This window comes from Peromyscus leucopus, unplaced genomic scaffold (assembly GCF_004664715.2).
Source record: "Peromyscus leucopus breed LL Stock unplaced genomic scaffold, UCI_PerLeu_2.1 scaffold_64, whole genome shotgun sequence".
Classification (NCBI taxonomy): Eukaryota; Metazoa; Chordata; class Mammalia; order Rodentia; family Cricetidae; genus Peromyscus; species Peromyscus leucopus.
The window spans coordinates 427109-454183 of record NW_023505552.1 but is presented as its reverse complement, the minus strand read 5'-3'; the positions used below and the strand labels follow the sequence as shown (position 1 = coordinate 454183).

General features: G+C 42.2%; 1 long non-coding RNA gene across 1 annotated transcript in view; it reads right to left on the bottom strand.

The window, feature by feature from the left end:
• Positions 1–6625: 6625 nt before the first annotated feature.
• Positions 6626–27075, bottom strand: part of LOC114707891 — a 140841-nt gene continuing 120391 nt past the window's right edge. Inside the window, exon 3 of the long non-coding RNA XR_003736720.2 lies at positions 6626–6769. This is a non-coding gene — a long non-coding RNA (uncharacterized LOC114707891). The remainder of the gene's footprint in view (positions 6770–27075) is intronic.

Here is a 27075-nt window from a genome sequence, read left to right as displayed (position 1 = left end):
CCCTGCATATCAGCTATTATGATTATATATATATATATATATTATGATTAATCACAGCAGCAAAATTATATAAAGTAGCAATAAAAATAATCTGGTTGGGGATCACCATAACCTGAGGAACTGTATTCAAGGGCTGTAGCATTAGGAGATTGTGAGAACTACTGATGTAAGGAAATCTTAATATTTGTGCTTAAATGTCATGTCCACACAATTTGCCATCCAAACTGAGGAACATTTCTCCATGAAAGAGGATGATATAATGATACCAGGAGATGCAGGAAAACTACAAACTGCAGAAATCTCTGCCAGAGGGGGACATGTCACCCCAGCTTTGGCTGACATAACAGGACCACTATGTAGAATTCTCTGTGCAGAATAGAATGCTACTGGGGTCATAGCTGATCTCATGATGGATGAAAGCAGGTAACCCATCTTCCATAGTATAGCACACATAAGATTGCATTCGTCATTCTGAACTTTATCAGGCCCAGTTCTGTTTATCTTTCTTTTTTTGCTTCCCACAACAAACTGATATTAATATTTCAGGAAGTACCTATCTGATCAACAGGCTTGGTGAAGCTAGGAGGCATTATGGGTTGAATGTGTGGCCCTGGAGGATCATGTGTTTGAACATGTGGGTCTGTTGGTCACTCTGCTTTGGAAGGTTATAGAACCTTTAGATGGTTGAGTCTTGTGGGAAGACATGGGTCCCTGGGGTTGAGCCTTGGGGCTTTGTAGCCTGGCAGGACTTCCTGTTCTCTGTCTGCTTCCTGACAGTGTGGCCAGATGCCTCAAGCTCCCACTACCATGCCCCCCCCCCACCATGATGTGTCTCCCCTTAAACCATGAGCCCAAATAGGCTATCCTTCTGGAAGCTGCTTCTTGTTTAGTATTTGGTTCCAGAAACAAGAAAGGTAACTGACTCAGGGGGTGAAGAGAGAACAGGAAATCAATCTTTAGAGATGCTACAGTTGATTACAGGATAACTATTGTCTTCCCCCTGAGAGATGAAGAAATTTACACCCAGGCCTCAGCTATGACTCACTCGGTGCTGCCAGTGTAGACAAAAGCTGCCTGGCTAGAGCTACAGTTCAGGTCTCCACTTCTGGTTCAGAACGAAGTCCATTTTGCTAAGTTCCCTAGAGGCGACAGCACACCAGCAGCCCACCTAGAGGAAGACAGACAGACAGACGACACCAACAGCCACCTAGAGGGAACAGACAGACAGACAGACAGCACACCAGCAGCCCACCTAGAGACAGACAGACAGACAGACAGCAACACCAGCAGCCCACCTAGAGGAGACAGACAGACAGACAGCACACCAGCAGCCCACCTAGACAGACAGACAGCACAACAGCAGCCCACTAGAGGAGACAGACAGACAGACAGCACACCAGCAGCCCACCTAGAGGAAGACAGACAGACAGACAGCACACCAACAGCCCACCTAGAGGGAGACAGACAGACAGACAGCAGCACACCAGCAGCCCACTAGAGACAGACAGACAGACAGACAGACAGCCCACCTAGAGGGAGACAGACAGACAGCAGCACACCAGCAGCCACCTAGAGGGAGACAGACAGACAGACAGCACACCAGCAGCCCACCTAGAGGGAGACAGACAGACAGACAGCACACCAGCAGCCCACCTAGAGGAGACAGACAGACAGACAGCACACCAGCAGCCCACGTAGAGGGAGACAGACAGACAGACAGCACACCAGCAGCCCACCTAGAGGGAGACAGACAGACAGACAGCACACCAGCAGCCCACCTAGAGACAGACAGACAGACAGACAGCACACCAGCAGCCCCTAGAGGGAGACAGACAGACAGACAGCACACCAGCAGCCCACTAGACAGACAGAGACAGACAGACAGACAGACAGACAGCACACCAGCAGCCCACCTAGAGGGAGACAGACAGACAGACAGCACACCAGCAGCCCACCTAGAGGGAGACAGACAGACAGAAACAGCACACCAGCAGCCCACCTAGAGGGAGACAGACAGACAGACAGCACACCAGCAGCCCACCTAGAGGGAGACAGACAGACAGACAGCACACCAGCAGCCCACCTAGAGGGAGAGACAGACAGACAGACAGCACACCAGCAGCCCACTAGAGGGAGACAGACAGACAGACAGACAGCACACAGCAGCCCACCTAGAGGAGACAGACAGACAGACAGACAGCACACCAGCAGCCCACCTAGAGGGAGACAGACAGACAGACAGCACACCAGCAGCCCACCTAGAGGGAGACAGACAGACAGACAGACAGCACACCAGCAGCCCACCTAGAGGGAGACAGACAGACAGACAGACAGCACACCAGCAGCCCACCTAGAGGGAGACAGAGACAGACAGACAGAGCAGCACCACGGACAGACAGACAGCACACCAGCAGCACAACAATGTGCTTTACATGCGCTGTCTGCCACCACACTGAAATGCCAAGAAGCACATTTATACAATTGCTGCCGAAAGGGACAGTGCCTGAGCTCCGAGGAGGTGTTTGCTCTGCCTGTGCACACTTCCTTTTTAGGCACTAGCTTCTGGCCCTGTGACAAGGACTTGAAAGGGCTTTAGAAGGCAAAACACATCTCTGATTTTGGCAAGCCATTGTATCACACCCATGTTTAAATCCCAAGTAAACTGAAAGGCCCCGAATATGTTCTTTTACTATGTAGTCAAATTCTGCTTTAGAGGTGTGATGAAGAGCCAGGATGTAGGCAAGCTACCTTGGGGACAGCAGAGCATTTCTTTCCATCACACACAATGCATACATAGCACTGTGAACTCTCCAATCTAAACATCGGAGAAGCATTCTTATGCACTAGTGCTTTGGGGTTTAGGAGATATAGTCTTTACAGAATGGAGCCATCAGCTTCTTAAGGGAAGAGTTTCTTGGCTGCAATTGCTGGGGAAGGAAAGGCTTAGTGTTTATGTCTCCTAAATGCTGGTAAGAAGCCCATATAAATTGCAGAGTGTTTCAATATTCAGAATCCTTCAAGTTCCAAAGACCTACATCCTTCCTCCTTTTCCAACTCTATTGTGCTATCTGTACAACGTCCTAATAAAACTCAAATGTAAACTTTGCCATTTTCAGACTAAAGAATGATACTTCATTTATTTCACAAGAAATATCTCTTCAGACAGACAAGAGTTTCATACAATCTTTGTTCTGACCTAAAGAGAATTCTGTAAAGGACACTGAGAAAATGAAAACAGCTCAAAGATCAATTAAGCCATTCAAATCACAGCCAAGGATAACCTCAACAAAACCCATTTGAAGTTAGCTGAACTTGATAAAGAGCCAAGAAAACATTTGATGACAGTCAATAGATATATGTGTTTTATAAAAATCTATGAAATTCTTGGTTTGATGCTCATGACTAAAATGAATAAAATGTGTAATTGAGGTGAAAAAGACAAAGGACCTTCTCTATTTGGATAGCCTGGTAGGTGGAGGGAGCATGCATGTATGTGGAAGGTTTGCGTGGAGGTCAGAGGTCAATTTTGGCCATCATACCTCAAGCTCTGCTGATTTGATTAGGCCAGCCAGCCACTGGGATCCAGTGTTCCACCTATTTCTGCTTCTCTAGCACTGACATTATGTGCCACTTTTCAAAAGATTTATTTTTTATTTTCCGTATGAGTGTTTTTCTGCTTACATGTATGCACACCACATGCATGCAGTTCCCAAAGAGGCCAGAAGAGGGAGACTGGAGTTACAGATGGTTGTGAGCCATCATGTGGTTCTAGGAACCAAACCTGGATACTATGCTAGAATAGGAGGTGTCTTTACTGCTGAGCCATTTGTCCATTCCCCTGAGGGTTTTTGTTTGTTGTTTGCTGTTTGTTTTTGGAGTGGGTTCTGTGGATTGACCACAGGCCCTCATGTCTGTGCAGTTAGTACTTTACCAACTTCACCACCTCCCTCATTTAGAGGTGAGCTTTCTTTGCTGGGAATAGGCTTTTATACAGATCAGGTAACAAACCCTCTCCAGTAAGGAAGCATAGGGAAGCACCTGGGAGTCAACAGAGTCCACCCTGGACCTGCAGACTGGAACAAGATGAGGAGAGCATCTTGACTGAAAGAAAAAATAATTATAAATATCCAGAAAACTATTCATAAGTAAGTTTAATGTCTATTGCAGTCTGAGAGTTTGCTTCAAGGCCAAGGATATGCAGTCCTTTTCTAAATTAAGTTATCTCAAGGTATGTTTATCTTCAATCCATGCTTAAGTTCAGTTACAGAGTCCGGGATAAAGTAGGATAAGTAAAGGTATTTAATTATTGTTTTCTTTTCCAGATCCTCAACAGAGTAATTACTGAGAAACTCTGTTGCCCAGAAAATGTCTATTAGAATTATTGAGTACCAACGAAACTACAAAGCAGTGAGAGGGAGGATGCTGTATTTATATCCTGCACCACAATCAATGCTTTTGGGTCGTTGGAATACATCTTTGCTGGGGCGGTATCTTGTATCTATATAAGAAGTTTAGAATGGTTGAAGTTCTCATCTGTCATACACTGGTGTATTCATTTGAATGTGTGGGCTTTATTCACATCCCAAAACAATGGTCTTGTTATTTAAGTATCTCCAGGTCTGAAACACTGAAGGACTGAAGGACACTTCAGCTTGCCAGTAGGTATCAGTGTGGCTGAGTGAGTTCTCCCAAACCCACCGCTGCAATGGGCTTTTCCACACAGAGTTTCTGAGTTATTGTAGAAATTTAGATAATATGAATAAAACAGCAAGATAGTCCATGCATAAGCATGTGTTTAAATCCATAAAATGCTTGGGATCCTCTTGGCAGTTCAAATTAGAATTCAGAATGATGAAAGAGATGTAATTCTTATATTGTGTGCTACAGGTGGCTTATTTCTCCACCTTCCTTATATAGCACATAAACCAAAGTGGGTAGATGAGTCCACTTGTCTACAGCTACTCAGACCATCTTTTGCTGGAGTTTGTTCAAAAGCTGCTAGCTGGACTCCAAAAAGTAGGCACTACCACACCTTGTCCTTGACTTCTTGGGAAAGATAAACCACCATTCTTCCTTAGAAATTTTATGGTTCTCCAGGCAGGTACATGATTGCTTTGACTGTATATGCAGCTCTGTGGGAACTTCTGTGTGCACACATACATGCAGTGCCTGGTGAGCAGACAGGATACACATTTCCCCCCTAGATATTGAGTTTCTAGAAGTTATTTGGAAATTCCTGCAAGTTTTGCTCTCTGGCTATCAGCTTCTGCCTCTGTTCATGCCCTACCAGACAGGCATTCCACCCCAGCAGACCAGGTGTGATAATGGAATCACCTCATGTTTGCTTGATATAGAGCAGTGACTGGCCTGGCACCAGGCCTTTTCTATGTCTTAGAATGTGAACGAAAGTGTTCTTTCCCTTGCTCAAATGTTCTTTCTCTTTTAAAGTTACACAGTTTTTAATTAGCAAGTTTCTTTATAGCATTTTTATGTCTTCAGTTTTCATTGCCCCAAACAAAAGCAAAGTAGGAGCCCTACACTACAGAAGAGGCCTGTTGGCTTCTGGCTATCACATCTCATCCTTTTCTGTTTCCCCAATTCATTTTAGAGTGCCTATTCTTCCCAGGGACACCTACAGAATTTCTGATTATCGTTTGTGATTAGCCCAGAGATGACTTCCCACAATAAATTTCTGTGCTGTATCCCTAGCTGGGACACATTTATTTCCTCCAAGCTCCCTCTAAGCACTTTGTTTGTATCATTGTTATAAATATTAATGTCTCCCTTTGCATTGTTGTTCCTTGTATATGCATCTTATCTTCCTCCCATAAACAAGGCGAGTCTCCTGGGGGAAGGGCTGACATTCCCTCTCTCTGCCATCACTGAGGCTGCACATCACAGGGCATTTCACAAAGAAGAGACTTAGCCTTTATTTTGTGACTTGAATTGCACAAGAGGTGCCTGGCTCCTGGGGAAAACATTGATGTGAAACCAGTCCTGCTTCTGTGATAAGGAGGGGGAATGTACTTTTGTTTACTGACTCCCTGTTCAAGGTTCATTCAGGTTTTATATTCTTTCTGGATCTGGCTTGTCAGATTTTTCCTCTTTGGTCATCAGTAAAAGATGAAGGAAAAAGAGAAGGAAAAAGGAGAGAGGGAACGGAGGGAGGGGAGAGAGAAGCCAATAGTAGTCAACACAGAATAGGATATAGCCTTCTCGGCCAGTTCTGGCATCACCTGGTATGCCACTGTAATAAACAAGAACACACACATTCTAACATGTTATTGCAGTTTGGATGTTTTTATTACAAAGACATTCTAAGTACTTGTAATGGTATACTAATTAGACAAACTGGATCATTGCACTGGATCACTGCATAAGACATACTTATATCCAAACACCAGTGTACTCCTTAGCAGTGTGTGGTATTATAGTCAATTTTGTTTTTGTCAGTTGAAATCAAAACTTTTTCCCAAAATATCGAAGTCACAATCCCCTCCCCCCCCAAACTCTCCTTAGACGGAGGAGAAAGCTAAAATCACTATTTCCTGAGAAAGCTCTTCATTGCTCTTGCCTGTGCTTCTACTGGCAGGATGCAGTGTAGATAGTTGTCCTTTTTCCAAAGCACAAATATGTGTAGAAATTATAGTCACATTAGCATATGTTTTTTCCAAAGCTGTAAATGAGAATTTCAAAAACTTACCCCAAACAATGATTCCTTAAAATGAACAAAGCCAGAAGAAGTGTCCTTGTGACCATCATAAAAAGCCTAAAAGACAAATGTGCATATGTTCTGGAAATACCACCTTCACAAAGCCACTCTGATGCTGTCCAGCGGAAATATTAAATCTGATGCTAATAAGAGATGTTATCCACTGGGGTGGTGGCGGTGCTTGCCTTTAATCCCAGCACTTTGGAGGCAGAGGCAGGCTGATCTTTGTGAGTTCCAGGACAGATAGGGCTGTTACACAGAGAAACCCTGTCTTGAAAAAAATAGAAAAAGAAATGTTTTTTCCATTAATTAATAAATCCCCATGCTAATCTCTGCCTTTTTTTTTTGTAAGACAGGGTTTCATGTAGGCCAGTATGACCTCTACTTCTCCATTTAGCCAAGGATGGCCTTGAATTTCTGACCCTTCCTCTACCTCTCAAGTGTTGGGATTACAGACACTTACCACCAAGCTTGGTTTCCCATGGCTCTTTGGATGAAAATCCTGATAGTATGTCTGTTTTTGATACTAGATTTAATTCATCAGTAGGATCTACTTCCAGTTTGTCTTAATTTTTCTCAAATCTGAAAAAGTGGCCTTCAATAAGGTAAAGGTGACATTATTCTGTCAAGTAGCCTGTACTCTAAGAATTTGTCATAGTGGGAAAATTTGATATTGGAAGTTTGTATGTAGTAACAATTTTTGATAGAAGCAAATAAAACATAAACTTCAAGTGGATTTACTAATTCTTTAAGACAGGGTCTTTCTTTGAAGCCTACTATAGCCCAAGAACTCATTATGTAGGCCAGGATGGCCTCAGACTCCCAGTGATCATCCTGCATCACTGGGTAGGTGAGGAAGGTGGGACATGAGGGATTCCACATACTCTGTATAGAAGAATTTGAATATCCGACTTGAGTCTGTTAAGGTTTGAGGCAGAACAAACACAGTGAAGGTGATTGTTTAGGAAAACTATGCCATGATGTTATACAAGTAATAAGAAGTTAGAGATCAAAGCTGGATAGATGATTCATGGTGAAGAGCTAAGCCTCATTATTTCTAACATACTGTCATTTTAAAGGCAGAACTTGAACATTGTGATGCCAAGTCTTGATGAAGGAGGAAATACCAAAGGAAGAGAAAGGAATGTGGGGAACCCTGGAAAGGGGGGAAAAGTCCCATGAATTTGGATACCTCCTGGTTCTAGTGCTGCTCACCATGATACAGTTTTAAGAACAAAATGGGAATTCAATACAGTATTTTCTCCTCCTCTAAGGTACCAGGTCCTATCTGCAGACCACACAATCTTTAACCTCAGCAACTTTGGTCATTATCAAAAAAGAGAGCCAGGGTTGGCTTAAGTGGAAGTGCAGAGAAATCTGATAGAAAGGAAACTGGGGAGATTGCTCAATGGGTAGTATGCTTGCCACAAAAACACAAGGACCAAGTTCAATCCACAGATCACATATAAAAATGCTGGGCATGGGGATGCATGCTTGCATCCTTTCTCTGAGGAGGCAGAATCAGGCAGACTCCTTGGGCTTGCTAGACAGCAAGTCTACCCAAATCAGCAAGCTCAATCAATTAATCAAAAAATTAGCAAGGCTAATCAGAGACTCTTCTTAAGAAACAAGTGAACAGCTCCTAAGGAATGATACCTTAGGCTGCCCTCTGACCTGCACACACGTATGTATAGCTTGGGTGCTTATACAAATACACACACATGTCAAATTGGTTTTAACTCATGAGGAAAAGGTACTCATAATGAGTGACATGGAAGCTCTTCTCCTTCAAGCTGTTCAGGTCTATTGTACTGTGTTCAGCTGAGGAAGTTGCCTGCTTGGACAATGGCCACAAGCCGAAATGTTCTTTAAAGTAGGCAGGCATTTTAGATGAGTAATGAATGACTTAGCTGAGTATGAAAATATGGTAGACTTTGACAAACTAATGAAATAAGACACCCTAGATCTTCCTTGATTTTCTTCCCAAATACCCAAGAACTCAAAGCTGGAATGCAGCCATAGCCACCTGACTCATGCTTTAGTGGGAATGTGCACACAGAGATGGACATCCTTGAGCGTGACAGGATGTTAATGGAATTCAGAGCTCTATCGCATAAAGACCAGGGTGAACTGATAATACTGAGCCGGAAGAAGACTTGAGAGTTCTTATCAAGTTCCTGAAGGGTTAGCCGGTATAAGTGGAACCAGGATTGTTCTCTTCATGATCCCTCTCGAGAGTGGTCCTAATACCAGTGCGGAGAAGAGGCAGACTTTTGGACTGACTCTTAGGGTTTTTGTGACCTTCCAGCAGTCAGAGATGGCTATCAGTAAATTAGACTGACTTGTGAGACTGTGAGCTCCCTATCACAGAATGTGCTCCTGTCAAGATTAAATGGACACTTGCTGGGAAGACATTAGAGGGAATGTTAGGCTGATAATCCTGGGGTCCTTTTCAAATCTGAGATAGTAGCATTATATAATGTCAACATCTCAAGAAGGAGAGGATTGAAGAGAAATTCTAGAAGGATATAGAAGGCAATTCAGAAGAACCTTGGAGCTGTTATCCCATCTCTTATTTTATAAGGCTGTTTATCAGATATCAACTCTGTTATTTGTGTGTGTGTGTGGTTTTCATGTGCAGACGTGTTCATTTGCATATGCATTAGTGTGCACTCATGTGTGCATAATGCATTTGTATAGTGTGCACTCATGTGTGCATGTGCATTTGCATTAGTGTGCACTCACGTGTGCATGTGCATATGCATTTAGTGTACACTCGTGTGCAGGTGCATATGCATTAGTGTTGCATGAACATGTGGAGGCCAGTGTGCATGAACATGTGAGGCCAGAAGTTAATGTGTGTCTTCTTTAACTGCTCACTGCTTTTCCCCCTTCTTTCCTTCTTCTTCTCCACCCCCCTCTTTCATTCTCTCAAGGCAGCCTCTCTCACTGAATGTGAAACTCATAAATTTGGCTAGGCTGCCTAGCCAGCAAGCCTGGAGATCCTCTGAACTCCTCTCCAACACTGGACCACAGGCTTATACCATCATACTTGCTTTACGTGAGGGCTGAGGATCTGAACTCGGAGCTTTCTGCTTGTGCAGTAAGTACTTTACCAACTTAGCCACCTCCCCAGCTCCCAGATATCAGCTCCTTTTTTTTTTTTTACAGGAAAGGATTTATTAAAATAGGAAGGCACAGGGACCCAGATTCGTTTTTCTTCTAGAGTGAAGGAAAATCAGTTCTTCTGAAAAGTTAGAATAGGATAAAAGGAAGACAATAAAAGTGAAGCCCATTCCTCCTGCCCTTTCCCAAGGTTCTTCTCAAACATTCCTTTTATCTTCTAGCTAATGCTTAGAAAGTTGAACCTACATTTTTATGCTCAGTGTTGTTGGATAGAAGATGGGTGTTTTCCAAATCTCTTTAGGGACACAGTTGGACACCATCAACTTATATAAATTTAGCAAATGTTTTTTTGCTTGATTAAATAATTTCACTTTTACTAGGTGCAGAGGCAAGGTTTTACTAAGCATCTGCAACTTAAAATTGTGCTCACTGCTTTCAGTTTGTGTGAACACACTGACTCACCAGGAAGAACTGATAGGTCTCTTCTGCTTTTTTATTACAAGTGGTTCTGGAGAATAAGAGTTGGTCTTCTGGAAGGTGAGGGCACCTACAGTAGAGCTCAGAGAACATAGTCTGACACTCAAAAACTTCCTGCTGAACTCAGTGCTCCTCTGTAGGATGGTGGCTGGCTACCACGGGGGTCTGGCAGGACAAGCCAATCAGTGAAGGGGCTTTACTAAGCAAGGTCTGGTGTCTTAGTTAACTAGACATTTCTTTCTGAACAATTATCTGTGGCTAAATATGGACATACTTGCCTGGGAGTATATTACATGTTCTGTGCTTTAAACCATACACACACACACACACAAACAAACACATACACACACACACACACACACACCACACATATACCATATATATATATACATATATATATGTATATATATATCACATATGGCTGAAGAATGTAATAGCCTTCAGCAACACACATACACTCCTACACAAATAATGCAATTATTCAATTGGCTCACTTTATTCTTTGTTAATTAAGCAGTGTATTAGATAGAGAATTCCAGAATGTCAGGCTATGAGGGAGGCATGATTCTGCATTTGAAGCATTCACAACTGTAAACTGAACCATGGCATCATCTAAACAAATCTGCTTCAAACTCTGAAGCTATTGTCCTACATGCTACTCAAGAAGTACTGCTTCTTGAGAATGCTTAGGGGTTTAGGAATAATGACCTTTGAAAGAAGAATTAGAAAAGTGATTTTTTCCCAAAAATTTGAAGTAATCTGCTCATAATTACCTAACAATGTCAAGGACAGGCATTGCATCATCCATAATGCCCATCATAGTGGATGACTTTACATAATAGTAATTATTCTTAGTGCCTGTCTTCTAAAAATGCATGTGAAAACTTGGTGTGTCATTTATTTCTCAGCATCTGTTTTTTAATGCTCTCCCACCCTGTGTGTGAATATTCCTCCAGTTCTGTATATAAGAAGACAGATAAGACATCAAGTTTAGTCACCTTCTTTTCCTACTTTCTGGGTTGCTGGTTTTCACTCACTACCCACAAAGGCCATGGTTTATGATGTGTGCATAAAGGGAATAATTCAGGCTTAAGTACTCTTCATTATTCTATCCTATTTTTATTTTAAAATTTAAAAAATTACTCTCTCTCTCTCTCTCTCTCTCTCTCTGTGTGTGTGTGTGTGTGTGTGTGTGTGTGTGTGTACTCATACATGCATCTGTCTTTCTGTGTAATGTAAGTGCCAGGATAATGTAAGTATTTGTGGAGGTCAGAGGACAACTTGCAAAGTCACATCTCTTTTTTTAATATGTAGGTCCTAGGAATCAAACTCAGGTCATCACGCTTGGCACCAAGCACATTTACTCATGTTTTCCACATATACTGTGGTAGTTTGAATGTAATTGACCCCCATAATCTTATAAGGAGTGGCAATATTAGGAAGTGTGGCTTTGTTGGAGTGGGTATGGCCTTGTTAGAGGAAGTGTGTCACTGTGGGGGCAGGCTTTGAGGTTTCCTGTGCTCAGGATGCCACCCAGTGTCTCAGTTGACTTCCTGTTGCCTGCAAGATGTAGGACTCTCAGCTACTATTCCAGCACCACATTGGCCTGCATGCCACTCTGCTCCTTACCATGATGATAATGAACTAAGCCTCTGAACTGTAAGCCACTCCAATTAAATGTTTTCTTTATAAGAGTTGTTGTGGTCATGGTTTTTCTTCACAGCAATAGAAACTCTAAGACATATATCTTATTTATTTATTTGTTTATTTTGAGGATAAGGCTGGAATGTGGCTTCCTTGGGCACTGTCTATGGGCTAGCTCTTATACAATATCTCTAAGAATGTTTACATCAGAGGGTGCCAAATCCTGTGAAGGTCACAGTAGAGTCAGTGTGGCTCTGTCCTGGGGAAACAGAGTGGTGGGAGTACACCTCAGTCTTGTGTAAACTCTCAGTCTTCAAATTCTGGCATTTCCTTCTCCTTTCTACTTCGCCAGCCTCTGTTCTTAGGGACTTATTTCTTTACAATCCAAACCCATAACTCTTCTGTCACTGTTTGCTTAGGTCCAGGTTCTCTGCAATTATTGGCTCAAATACTCTGAAATGTACCCAGCAGAAGTCATGTTTGGATAGCTGATCATTGATGACTTGCTTTTCCTTCTATGTTATTGGGTTGTGAAGCAAATATATATTATTTAATGATGAATAGAACTAAATCGCATAAAAATGAGCCAGAATGAAAGATATCTTCATTTTCTTCTTCATACATTTATTACTATGTTGGTAAATATATAATTGCCACTGAATACGTGCACGGAAGACAATATTAATCATTTGTTGGTGCTCTTCTATATGCTCTTTACATGTTTTTCTTCTGTCAATTGCATTGTCTCTTTGGAAAATGGTGCTTCCATACGTTCATTTTCCTCCAACCATCTCTCCTTCCCTCTCACTTCTTCCCCGTTCTGTTCCTCCCTTCCTTCATCTGTTCCTCCCCTCCTCCTTTTTTTTTTTTCAATTTGTGATAGGGTATTGCCCATAACTCATCCTGGTCTTGAACTCAAAGCCATCCTCTCTCAGCCTCCTGGGTGATGATATTACAATTGTGAGTCACCCCAATATATTCTGTAACTCTCATTTTAAAAACAAGGAAACTGACACACACAGGAAATATCTTACCCTTCAACCTTGGAGGTGAAAATGACAGGTGAAGATGCCTCCTAGGGAGAGACATCAGTGCCTATTCTTCAACCATGACACCTGAGCTGTCAGTCCAACGGCAGCTTACATTTTAGAGCAATTTATAGTTGGAAAAAGTCAGTGTACTTGTATTCTTGACGTGGGGGTTCCTTCCATGCCACAGGGCAGGTGTCACCTCTATTTTGATGACACAAGCTAGAATTTAGGGAGAGTAAGATCCTGCCCAAGGCCATGCCCCAGCAAACAGCCAACATGTCTGGCTTCAAGTTTAAACTTGTACTTTCTAGCACATCCCTTGACAAAGGCTTGTGTGTTCTCTGTGTTGTGAACAATGCCATGGAGGGAGAATATGGTCTAGCACATGTGGAAAGGGGAGACAAGATGTTTAATTAGAAGGAAATGCATATCATGCATGTATAAGGATGGTGACAGAAATAATGCTTTCATGAAGAGACACAAAATTCTCTCTTCAGGACATGACGTGGCCATCGCAAACACAATCTTACAGCAGCTGCAGAAGCCTGTCTTGTGCCTGTACAAGACAGGGTCTATCAACAGCCAATTATGAATAGAAGAGAGGCTCATAGGGCGCTGGCCCTGCCTGTTGAACTTTTGGCAACTGATGGATTCTGGGGAGAGGGACAACCATGGCCTTTCTTGTGTACCAAATGGTGAACCTATCATGTTCCAATGGCTATGGCCAAACCTGTGGCCACACAGTCAGTTTAAACTAAGAGGACCACAAAACAACACAACAAAACCCAAAGGGGTATGGAAAAGGGACATGTGGGGAGGAGAAAGGGCTGACAGGTGTAGGGGGAGATCAGAGAGACTAGGGGGTGACAGTAGAGAGAATCAGGACATACATGTAAGCTTGTCAGTGAACAAGTTTAATCAACCTAAAAGTGGAAAGTGATGAAAGAAATCAAAATAAATGATTTTGAAGTGGTTGGAATAAATGAGTTCCAAGTATTCTTTAGAATATTCCTCAGGTTGGTGAAATTAAATAATGCCTCAAAAACAAATTGTGGAATCAAATTCAGAATCTAATTATGGAATAGCAAAAATAAAATATTTTGAAGATGATGAAAAATTTATCTTTTAAAAGTATTTTTAAAGTTATGTGTATGTATGTGTATCTGTGTGAGTGTATGTTGTTCATGTGTGTGTGCGTGTGTGTGTGCGCACACACATATGCCTCTTGGGTTCCTAGAGCTGAAATTACCAGTGATAGTCAGCAGGTGGGAACTGAACTTGGTTCCTCTGGAAGAGCAGCAAGTATTCTTAATTGCTAAGCCAGTCCCATTTTCTTTCTTAAAAGAATAATTTAGAGTGAGTTGTCTCCCCTTCTCTCCCTTCTAACTTTCCTCTGACAGTAAGAACAAGCTCCTGTAAGTGCAGTGATTGTTTTAAAGATTCATATGGCAGAAACTTCCATCCTCCCATCCAGAGCCTGTAATGACAGCTCCTGCCACATTGTTACTCCAGAATACTGTAGTGAGCAGTCTCAAGGAAAGTGATTTGGGTTACTACAACTCAAGGTCCACCAAATTTCTCATGAAAATGAAGCAAAATGAATACCCAGGTAACATGAGGGTGTCAGAGGAGGAAACTGTCTCCTCCATCTTAACACTTTACAACATGTTGCTTTGTCAGGGCTCTGTATCATCATAAGACACTACACAAAATAGCAAAGACTAGGGTGTAAGAGACTAAAAGTGCTATGTAGAAACATTTCTAGAAAATAAAATAACTTGGGAGATGAAATGCCAGGATTTCCGTGAGTTCCAGAACATGGTAGGCTATGGAGTGAGATTTTATCTAAAACCAAACCACTCCCAACAAACAAACAAACCAAACAAGTCTTTTTTTTTCACATGATAAATTGTATTTCTTTAGCATGGAAATAACAGGTTTCTGTATGGCATTTCCATGCCTGTACTTTCCTGAAGACTGCTCACATGTCGTCGTCCCCCCACACACATCCCACCTCACCCTTCTTCCTGTTCCCCTCCTTCTTCCCAAGACTCTTCCTTCTGCCTACATCGCACGCACATGCCCTGAGAGAGGAAACATGATATTTGGTCTCCTCTGCACCCCTGTGCTCTCTTGATTGGTTTTCTCTTTCCTTCGACCTTTTCCTCTGCCCTTGTGGTTCCCTTCTCCGAATCTACTAATCTTTTAAATCAGTTTTAAATCTATCTACATTAACTTCTCTATTCTTCTGTTCTGTAGCATAAATGATAATAAATACATATTTCTGCAAAGTTAAAATAGAGACCAAAATTACATATATGTGTGTATATATGTACAATGTAATATAAGGGGTTATTTTGCATTCAAGAAATAGATCAAGGTTAGTGTGGTAATTTTAGAATTTAACATTTAAGTTAAAATACAAAAGGTGACTCAGAATTTTTAGTTCATTTCCATTTCATATGCTCATTAATGTGCAGAGAGACTGGAATATTTTAATCCCTTTGATTTTAAAGGCCAAATTCCTAGGGAAAAAAAGAAATATAATATCTTTAAGTGAAAGATAGGAAAAAGCCAGGCATGTGGGCCTATTAGAGGCTGAGGCAGGAGGATTATCAATTTGAGGTCATTATGGTCTGCATAAGGAGATAGTGGAGAGAGACAGAGGATGAGACAGAGACAGAGACAGGGAGGAAAGGGAAAGGGAGGAGATGGAGAGGATGGAGGAGAGGGAGAGAGAGGGAGGGGCGGAGAGGAAAGGGGAAGAAAGAAGGAGAGAGAGGGGAGAGAGAAGTGGAGAGAGGAAAAGAGAGAGGGTAGGAGAGAGGGAGCGAGACAGGGAGAGGAAGGGAGAAAGAGACAGAGAGAGGGAGAAGAGAGAGGGGAGGGAAAGAGAGGCAGAGAAAGCAAAGGGAGAGAAAAGGAAAGGAGGGGGAGAGAGGAAGAGAGGAGGAGAGGGAGAGTGTGAGAGGGAGAGAAAGGGGGAGAGGGAAAGAGAAGGGGGAGAGGAGAGAAGGATAGAGTGAAGGGTAGAGAGGAAAAGAGAGGGGTAGAAGGAGAGGGGGAGGGAGACAGGGAGAGAGGGGGAGGGTGAGGAGACAAGGGGAGAGAGGGAGGAGAGGGGATAGGGAAAGAGAGGGGGGATAAGGAAAGAGAAGGAGAGGAAGAGAGGGAAGAGGGAGCCAGGGAGGGAGAGAGGAAGAGAGAGAGTGAAGGAGGGAGGGGGAGAGAGTATTCTAACATCGACCAGCAAAAATATAGTAACTCAGCATGATGTGACTGATTCACATTCCCTAAGTACTGTTGACTTAGTAATGACATGCACCTTTTCCTATTCCAGACCACATGTGAAAAATTAAGAATTGGTCCAGAGAGATGATTCAGGTAATAAAGTGTTTGGTGTGCAAGCATGTGCACCCGGGTGCAGATACCCAGGACCCATGAACACCAGATCCTGTGATGCACATCTGTAGTCTCAATAGTTTATAGAGATGGGAAACAAGAAAAAGGAGAATCCTGGGAAGCTCAGGGGTCTGCTCACCTAAGAGACAGTAGTGAGCAATAAGAGACCCTGTCTCAAACAAGATAGAGTGAGGTTCCACATCCCATAGCTGAGGCTGTCCTCTGACCTCCACATGTGTTACATGGCATGTATGCATCTGCAGTCACACAGACTACATATACACACACATATAGAAACAGACACACACACACAGACACACAGAGAGACAGACAGACAGATAGATAGACACACACACACCACACACACACACAGAGAGAGAGAGAAGAGAGAGAGAGAGAGACAGACAGACAGACAGACAGACAGACAGACAGACAGATGCACACCAAGAGAGAGTCAGAACTCAGATGACTCATCCATACAAGACTGTTATATGGAACCAGAGACACAATCCTAATCCTAATCCTAATCCTAATCCTAATCATGCATGCTATGGCCGGACTTCCTGTAATCTGTGGCAAATGGTTTATGTTAGTTCTTTATAACCCCTGAGAGTCTGCTACAGTGTCCTAGTGGGAAGTGAGGTACATTCATGGTGTGATATCATTTTCTAAGATAATTGAGAGTTGTATTCATTGCAACCACAGTTTTATGTTTATATAAACATCAATTTTATAAATAAAATTGAGAGGTAGTATTCATCCCATGAATGAGGGAGAGGAGACAACAGGTTGCTTTGACTTCCTGAGTTCAAGTCCTGCCACTGTCACTTATACCACAATATCTTTCAACCTTAACTTGTTCATCTCAAAAAATGAGTGAATTCTGGGGAGAGGGCTCTGTGAGTTGAGAGTATTGAGCAACTGTGAGGATCTGAGTGTGGCTCCCCAGAGTCCACACAAAGCTGAAAGTGGCAGCATGTGTCTATTATCCCAGCAGTCCCATGGGGAGACGAGTCAGGGTCAGGGAGTGTCTGGAAGGGAAGCATGCAGGTTATCTAGCCTGGCATGTGCGGCGGTGAGGTTCTGTCCCAGACAAGGTGGAAGATGACAGACACGCACACTTGCCAGGTATTTGACCTCAATACCTGTGCCCTGACATACCTTCATGTGCATAGTCACACACACACACACATACACACACACACACACACACACACACACAGACACACAAGACACACACACACAACACAGACACACAGACACACACACACACACACACACACACACACACACACGGGGTGGGGGGTGGGGGAGAGGGAGAAATGGAGGAATGGAGGGAGTGATATATTTAAAAAGTGAATGCTATGCTGACAGTGCCTACCTCAAAGAAGGTCTCTTACGAAGGAAAAAGACATGGAATATGGGGGCTGGAAAGGAGGGATGGCTCATCAGTTTAAAGTATCTGCTGCTCTTGCCAAGGACTTGAGTTTGGTTCCCAGCACCCATGTCTGGTGGCTCACAACCTTCTGTAACTCTAGCTCCAGGGAATCCAATGTCTTCTCCTAGCCTCCATGGGCACCTGTGTGCTAGTGGCATTTACTCTCATAAATGCATGCCCACACATGCATAGAACAAAATGAAATAAATCTTTAACAACAAAGCATGGAACCCCTAGCCATTTCCACGGTCTGTAAATCCTAGTCCTGGCAAGTCTCCCAGTTTTCCAGATTATAGCCAGACTCTGTCATTAGAAGCTTTCTCCATTCACTCACCACTTCTGTAGAAATCACTGGTCTTTGATTCAGCCCCCTAGATTGGTGTCTATTACTCATCTCAGTCTTTCATTTGGGGCATTCACTGGTTCAAGAACGATGTTGATTGAGCAGCTGTAGGATCTGTGTGCATGCACAGATGAACAAAGCATTTTAAACAGTGGTGAGGCTGAAAGCAGGGCTAGGGTGAAGTCTGTGTCCTCGAGTGATCTTCCAGAAAGCTTTATCCCTGTGGTGCCTTCTTCAGCTGGCCTTGGATGGCACCGAAGGCAGCCTCAGACTGCTAAATCTTCAGCTGTCAATCACCCTTTCATTATTCTGTTGATAAACTTTAGAAAGCTTTTGATCTCTTCTCCTTTATTGGTAGCAGAACCCAATACCTGGCACATGCTAGGCAAATACTCTAATACTGAGCCATATCCCTAGCTCCACCCTTTAAAAATATCTGATTGATTGATTGATTGATTGTGTGTGTGTGTGTGTGTGTGTGTGTGTGTTGTGTGTGTGTGCATGCACATGCACTTTGTGTATGTGAGTGCAGATGTCTGTGGTGACAGAGTTGCCACAGCTTCTGGAGCTGAAATCACAGTGGTTGTGAGCACCCTAATGTGGTTGCTGGAAACTGAATTGGGTTCTTTGCAGGAGCAGTAGACACTCTCAACTGCTGAGACATCCCTCAGCCATACTCAAATCCTTATTTTTATGTGTTTTTTTGAGAAGATCTCATCGAATTACTTAGGCTGGCCTTGAACTTCAATCTGTAGTTTGAGCAGTTCTTGAATTCACAATTCTACCTCCGACTTTCAAGCGGATGGATTACAGGCCTGGGTCAAACAGGTCTGGCTAGGTTTCAGATTTTATGATAGTTGATTTTTTTTGTTGTTTTCACCTTTTAAAAAACTCCACAGATACAACATAATCTGAAAACTGCCTTATCATATGCACAATGGCAAGCTCACTGCATACCAATGTACTGTAGACCATATCTATTATTGCTATGTGTAAAGGGACTGCAAATCATCTTCCTGAAATACAGCTTTCAGTCATTCCTATACTGGTTAGAGGCTATCATATTCTTTATTTACATTAGCAAGTAAGTTCTATCAGGTACAGAGAGGAAGGGAACTCTGCGATGTTATCACCCTAACCTAGTTAAAAAAAAATACCTGGGTAGACAAGATGTCTCCCCACAGGCTCGCCTATCTACATATGTCATCCCCAGCTAGTGTGCTTTTGGAGGGCTAAGAATCTTTAGGTCAGTGCTCAGTTGAGGAAGTGGGTTACTGGAGTAGGCATTAGAACTTTATGTCCAGCCTCTCCTCTGTTCAGTCTCTTCTCCTGATCCATCATGAAGTGAGGAGATTCAACTGTACTGTGCTGCTACCTAACACCATGGCCTCTACACTACCACGATGGACTGTACCCTCTCAAATTGTGAGCCAAAACACAAAACCTCTCCTTTAAATTGCTTCTTGTCAAGTATCTGGTCACAGAGATAAGAAAAATAATTAACATAATAGCTAAACAACATATATTTATTCTCTTTGGAGAATATATTTATTCCTAGAGTCTAGGAAGCCCCAAATTAAGGTTCTGACTAATCTAGTTCCTGGGAAAACTTCCATCATGGCTTATAGAAAAATCTTTCTTCTCACATTATTGTTACATGTGGAGAGAGAATAATGTCTCCTTTTTAAATAAATCCTCCAGTCCTATCAATCACATCAGTCATTACCCATATAACATCTTTAACCATTGTTAACTCCTGAGAGCTACATAGAAATGTCTGAGTTTCTCCATTTAATCCACAATACTGACAGAATCATTATAATCATAGCAAGAAAAAGAGGATAAAAGAGTCCATTTTGAGATGTGTAGAAAATTTTATAGAGCTCGGTTAGACAGCAATCATAATACTTTTCTACAAAGCTGAGTGAAGGATGCAGAAGCACAGTGTGCATGAAGAAAGGGAGAAAATAGACAGAACACACACCCTGATTTCTTACTCAGTGGACTTCAAATGTGTGTTTCTGGATTACAGAAACAAAGTTCAGAGAAGTGGTTGAAAATACAAAGGCGTCAATCTTAGGTCCTAATGGACAGAAGCCCAATCAAACATGACAAGACCTCCTCAGTCCAGCTCGTGGAGCAATCACAGACACTTTTAGTTTTCACCCTACAATTCCCGATCTCCACTTTTGAGAAACCCCATCCTTGGTATGAAACTCGAGAGCTTTGGGTTGCTGCTGTCTGCCTTGTCCTGGGTACAAAGAGCAAGCAATTTCTCTTGTGTAGCCATTTGTGAGTTTAAAGACTAGTGAATTTCCTCTGGGGAAATAACTCCCCTTTAAAAAGAGTTTTCCTGCAGATCGCCTGGATCAGTCAATTTGGAGACTCATGAGAGGGTCTCATCAGCATGGAACATAGCTACAGGATCCCTTTGTGGTCCTCCATGCTCCTACTCAAAATAGATAGTTTCCCAGCACTGGGAGAGGGCAGCCCTCCCTTCATCCCAGCTGCTTCTTCTTACAGAGCTCATCTGTCTGCATTGTAATGAGCCACAGATCTTCCATTATTTTTTATATGTCAGAATTCTCTAACTGGATTTAAGCTGCCAGATGTTAATCTTTGAACCTTAATTCTCTTCAACTCCATATAAACCTTGTCCCACAAGAAAGTCGGGTCTGCACATGCAAATTCAGGGGAAAAAAAGCATCCTTTATCTTCATCTCCCAAACTTCTCTCCCTGGTGGGCTGATTGCAGCCTCCAGATACTTCATTAGGAGACATTGTTTTGTTCCATATATCTGAAACTGAGACTAACTTTTAAGTTTTTTGTTTTTTTTTTTACATTTTAAAATTTACTTATTTGTACATGTGTATATATATGTTCGTGTGTGTGTGTGTGTGTGTGTGTGTGTGTGTGTGTGTGTGTATTCTTGTGTGTGCACACATGTTCTACAGAACAACTGGAGGTAGCCAGCTCTGTGCTTCCAGCACATAGATTCCAGTAGTTGGACTCAGGTCATCATCAGGTTTGGTGACATGCTCAGCCATTTCACGGCTGAGCCATTTTTCTGGCTAGAGACTAACTTTCAAACTCAAGGTAGGTCCTGGAGAAGGTATTAAGAAAGGCATCTACAGGGAACTGATGTAGATGCTGGTGACATTTGAAGCCACTAATTTATTAAGAGCCTCGGATTCCCTGGAGTCTCTTGCCCTGGGGCCCCTGTCCAAACACCGAGATAAGGATTCTTTGAATCTCCACTTTACAGTTGATTTTTTCTAGACACTTGGTCATTAACAGAATCCTTAGATAGTGGGCCTCAGAGGGCTGTAAATCCTGAGGCGAGAGTGGACATCCCATTTCAAATTAGATATGGGCTCAGCATCTCATCCAGCAGGGCTGAACAGAAAGGTTAGCCTCCCATAAAACATTTAGAGATTATTTTAAAATTGTGATTGGCTATCTTCTCCAGAGGAAGAGTATTTAAAGCATAAAAAATGGATGAATTATTACGTGATGAGATCCTAGGTAGACACTAGGGACACAGCTTAATGTCACTCTAATCTATCTTCAGATAATTGCTTAGCAGTCGCTCTCAGGCTGACATTTTGTTTAAATCAAACTGAATGCACGGACTTTATTATCTATGCCTCTCGGTTAAATGGGGGAAGAGCTTGTGGCCTCTGACCTTTAAAATACAATCTTTTTCTTTGTAAGACTTAGGAGGATATTTTAGCAACATGTGTGAGGGAAAATTCTTAGCACAAACACAACCTGTCATATTTTTACAAACCAAACCTTAGAACTGAAACTTTGGAAGTTCTTCCCAGTACTTACCTCCTTACAAGCGTGATGGATTTGGATAAATTTAAAAGGAAACCAGAGTGTCTCCAAGAAGGAAATTACAAGCCTGCCCTTTAAGCTGGGTCTTTCTCAGCTCCACCTCTGTTCTGTGGGTGGACATGGTACCTCAGTGGGATCACCTTGAGTCTTTTCTGTCTTTGAAATAAATCCCTTCAGCAGCTCCATGCCTTGCTGTGTTCATGGTCTCTGGCAGTTCTCATGAAGCCCACTTCACAAGTCTTCCTCAGGATGCTGGGTTTCTGCATGTGGCTCCTTTGGCTCTTTCTGGAGGACACCGACTAGCCAATGTTCTTCCTCCTACCCAGAACTGGAGTCCACAGATCACTTCTTCAGTTTCAGGATCTCCACAGCTCTGCACTGTGCCCCTCACTTTCTGGATTCCTAGCTCCTTAGAATACTAATATAAATGCTTGAGCACATTGTTATATACAAATGGATCAGAAAATATGTATAGTATGCCAACATGCCAGCTCGATAAATCTATATTTTAATGTCCCTTGCCACTAACTGTCACTCAAATGTTTTGAAGTTTTAGAAATAATATGAGAAGCAACCTTCTAAATGACACTGTCTCCCCAAAGCTCACAGAGAATTTTTCTTTATAAATTTCCACGTTATGGCTACTTTTTTTTCCCTAAAAATATAATCTTATTTTATTTTTTCCCTTAAGATGAGAATGTGCTTCTGTGTGAAATCTCAATTTGTGTTAACATAGCCCTATTATAGTGACTATTTTGCTTAGCTACAATCAATTTAAGAATTTCAAATACTATATTGCCCTTAAACTTGCATTGGAGAAACACATTAGAAAACGAATCTGTTAGATTTTGGGTGGTGTAGAGGAATGCAAATGTACTGGCTCTGAAAGAAACTGGGATGTCCTTCCAAGGACCCCATCTCCCTCTGAGAGTTACATGACACTTTGAGTGTGTCCTAGGGTCATGAGAATTCAGAAGTAAGGGTAGTTGAAGACACTAGGGTTCTTCCATCTCCTTTGGCAAGCTCAACTTTAACTGGTATATAACAGCATGGAATATTCTGGAATTTCCCTGATTAGATCCTTCTCTTGGATGCTATAATTTTTTACATGAGACCCTCTACACTTTCTATGTCCCCTTATTGAAGTGTGATCTCTATGCAGTTCACAACCTTCTATTCATTTGATGTCATAACCTTGGTATCCAAAAGGATGTTTGGCTCAAGCTACATGAAATCAGTAAGCATCACAAAGTCAGGTCATCCAGGGAGAAAGAAGAACACTCTTGGAAGATGTAAATGCATACTGGTGAAAACAGGTAATCCCTCCTACAAATAGGCTTGCTAAACCAGGGATACAATTTCTTAGATTATCAAAGATTGAGTTCAAATTGGGAAGATGGTAAAGTGGTTGTACAAGCACAAGGACCTGAGTTTGGATTTCCAGTGCTCATACAAGAAGCTGGGCATGGTGACATGTGTTTGTAACTCACAGCCCTGGGACACTGAAGACAAGAACAACCTTGGGGCTTGCTGGCCAGCCAGCCTAGCAGAAGCAGCAAGCTCCAGGTTCTGTGAAAGTCCCTGTCTCAAGAATAAGGTGAAGGATGAATTGAGGATAAAAACTAGATATCAACCTCTAAGCCTCTATATTCTTGTATACACACACACACAACACACACACACATACACACACACACACACCACATGCACACCAATACACACAAATAAGAAATCAAAAATTAAATTCACAAGCTGTGCTTATTTTACAGTTCTATTCCTTCTTCTTAAAAAAACACTCTAATTAGAGAAATTTACATTTTTTATTCATTGTTTCATATTTTTCACCCCATTATGCCAACATTTGCATAGCCTGAACTCCAATATAAATCTCTCTGTGCACAAAGGGCATGCTCGATGCTAAAGCAACAAAGCATTCATTAGTACTACATTGCTCAGCATTCCTCTGGCATCTTAAACTGTGATATTTCAATATAGAATTCATCTCAGGAAACAAACAAACACAACAATCAAGAAAAATCTCATTCCATACTGTCATTCTAATTGATGCTATTCTAAGAACTTTCATTCAAAGAGTTCCATCTATGGGGAGATAAACCATTTTTAACTATTATCTTCAACTTTTAGTGTTTTAATTTTTGGATAGGAATCTTTTAATTGTGACTTACTCAGTGCAAATTTGACATACTATCATATAACCAGAGTATTATGTTCTCTCATTTGAACATCCTGCAACTATCTGTGGCTGGTAAGTCAGAACCTAGAAGAGAAGAGCCTACTACTGCCATGTTCCTAAACCAGCAACATTCCCAACTGTATTCTCACACACCTATCCTCACATCTTCAGGTAGGAGGAGCTCTCCACCCTCACCAAAGAAGCTTTCTCATACATTAGGCAGAGATCATCACAGAAATCCATGTCTGGTCATGATGCAGAGAACAACTGACCATGAGGTACCTAGTAGCAACTGATGCAGGTACAACTTAAGCTACACTTAAGGCCCAGGGAACCATGGAGGAACAGGGAAGAAGGGATAGAAGAGCCATCTGCTTCAAGATAGTGTCTTCTATATATGACCTCTGAAAATACAGCAACTTGTGTGCCTAACCAGACCTGAGCAATGACACCGCCAGTTGACATGCCAAGGTGAATGGGGGAAATCTCACAAGGCCTATCCGTGGGTGAAAAGTTAATACACAATTAATAGCTGCCACGAGAGAGGGAGAATCAGTCTTTTCCGTGGATGAGTCCCCTGGGTAGGTTATCTAATCCCAAGTAGCCAGCCCTAAACATATATACATATGGGAAATGATAAGTGGACTCAGGAGGTTGTATTTACATATATGTGTATAAATAAGGGTAATAATAATAATACTAATAATAGTAATAAAAAGTTTCCTTCTACTGGGTACTTATCCAGCTTGATATGAAAGTATGTCCCAGTTGTATTATAACTTGTTATGCAGTGTTTGGTTGATATCCTTGGGAGCCTGCTCTTTTCTGAAGGGAAGTGAAGGAGGAGTGGATCTGGGGAGACAGGAGGTAAGGAGGGGTACTGGGAGCGGTGGAGGAAGGGGAAACTGGAGTCAAGACATAATAGATGAGAGAAGAATAAACAAACAACAAAGAAGAAAGGAAGAAAGAAAGGAAGGAAGGAAGGAAGAAAGAAAGAAAGAAAGTAAGGAAAAAGGAAGGAAGAAAGGAAGAAAGAAATGAGGCCATGAAGTTGAGAGGCAGGGTGGGAGTCACTGGAGGAGCTGGATGAAGGAGTGTGTGTGTGTACTCACTCATAGGAGGATACTAGATGTAAAACAAAGATGACTGGACTGCTACTCACAACTCCAGGGAGGCTACCTAGAACACAGGACCCTAAGAAAGACACAGGGATCGCCCAATGACAGAGAAATGGATGAGATCTACATGAGCAGCCTGGACATGAGTGGGGTAATGAAGGGCAAGGTTTGAGGGAAAAGAGCTTAGGGGAGCGGGAGATCCGAGCTGGATCAAGAACAGAGAGGGAGAACAAGGAATAAGAGACCATGATAAATGAAGACCACATGGGAATAGGAAGAAGCAAAGTGCTAGAGAGGTCCCCAGAAATCCACAAAGATACTTCCACAATAGACTACTGGCAATGGTCTAGAGAAAGCCCGAACTGACCTACTCTGGTGATAGGATGTGGTGCTAGAAATCTCATCCAATGACTGAGGGAAGCAGATGCAAAGATCCATGGCCAGGCCCCTGGTGGAGCTCCAGGAGTCCAATTGGCGAGAAAGAGGAGGGATTGTACGAGCAAGAATTGTTGAGACCAAGATTGGAAAAAGCACAGGGACAAATAGCCAAACTAATGGAAACACATGAACTATGAACCAATAGCTGAGGAGCCCCAACTGGATCAGGCCCTCTGGATAAGTGAGACAGTTGATTAGCTTGATCTGTTTGGGAGTCTCCCAGGCAGTGGGGACCTGTCCTTAGTGCATGAGCTGGCTGTTTGGAACCTGGGGCTTATGCAGGGATACTTTGCTCAGCCTGGGAGGAGGGGGCTGGACCCGCCTGGATTGAATCTACCAGGTTGAGCTGAATCCCCAGGGGAGTCCTTGCCCTGGAGGAGATGGGAAGGGGGGATGGCTGGGGGGAAGGTGGGGGGGGTGAGAGAGGGGAGGAAAGGAGAATCCATGGCTGATATGTAAAATTAAATTAAATTATAAAATAAAAAAAGAATTACAGCAATTGTCAAAAAAAAAAAAAAGAAAATGATGTAAAATCTGTGTTCATGTATGAAATTCCAAAGAAATGGGAAAAGGAGAATAACATAACAGCCCTAAATCCACAAAATAAATGAAAGATTATTGAATATTTGTATCATTAAAGGCTTTATGCTTTTTTACTATCTAACCAATTTTTAAAAGTACTATCATATGCTATATATAAAGCAAACAACATTGTCAAACAAATGAATGTTCAAACCTCTGGAATTTTAACAGTTTTTATCATAGCGCATTTTTTTTTTGTTTTGTTTATTTAGTCAATTTGACACAAGTAAGATTATCTGAGAAGAAATCTCAGTTGTGGAATTGCCATAATCAGATTGCCTGTAGGCAAATCTGTGGGGGCATTTTTTGATTAATGATAGATGTGGAAGGGCCCAGGTCACTCTGGATAGTGCCACCACCTGGCAGGTATCCCTGTGTTGTATAAGAAAGCAGGCTGAACAAAACCTGTGGAGCAAGCCGGTAAACAGCACTCCTCCATGGCTCAGCCTCAGTTCCTGCCTCTAGATTCTTGCTGGAGCTCTTGCCCTGTTTTCCTCAGTGATCAACTGGGTAAGCCAAGTCAGCCTGCATTCAGTGTTTTCTCACAGCAGCAGAAAAGTGAACTAGACTAGACTCCTAAGAAAACAGTTAAATGGTTTGTAAACATTAAGAAAATAAAGTCCAATAGTTTGTAAACATTGGGAAAAAACAGAGGAAAAAATAGAAGAAAACACCTTAAATTCTAACTGTAAAAGTTTAGACTGAATATTGAAAAGGGGATGTCATCAG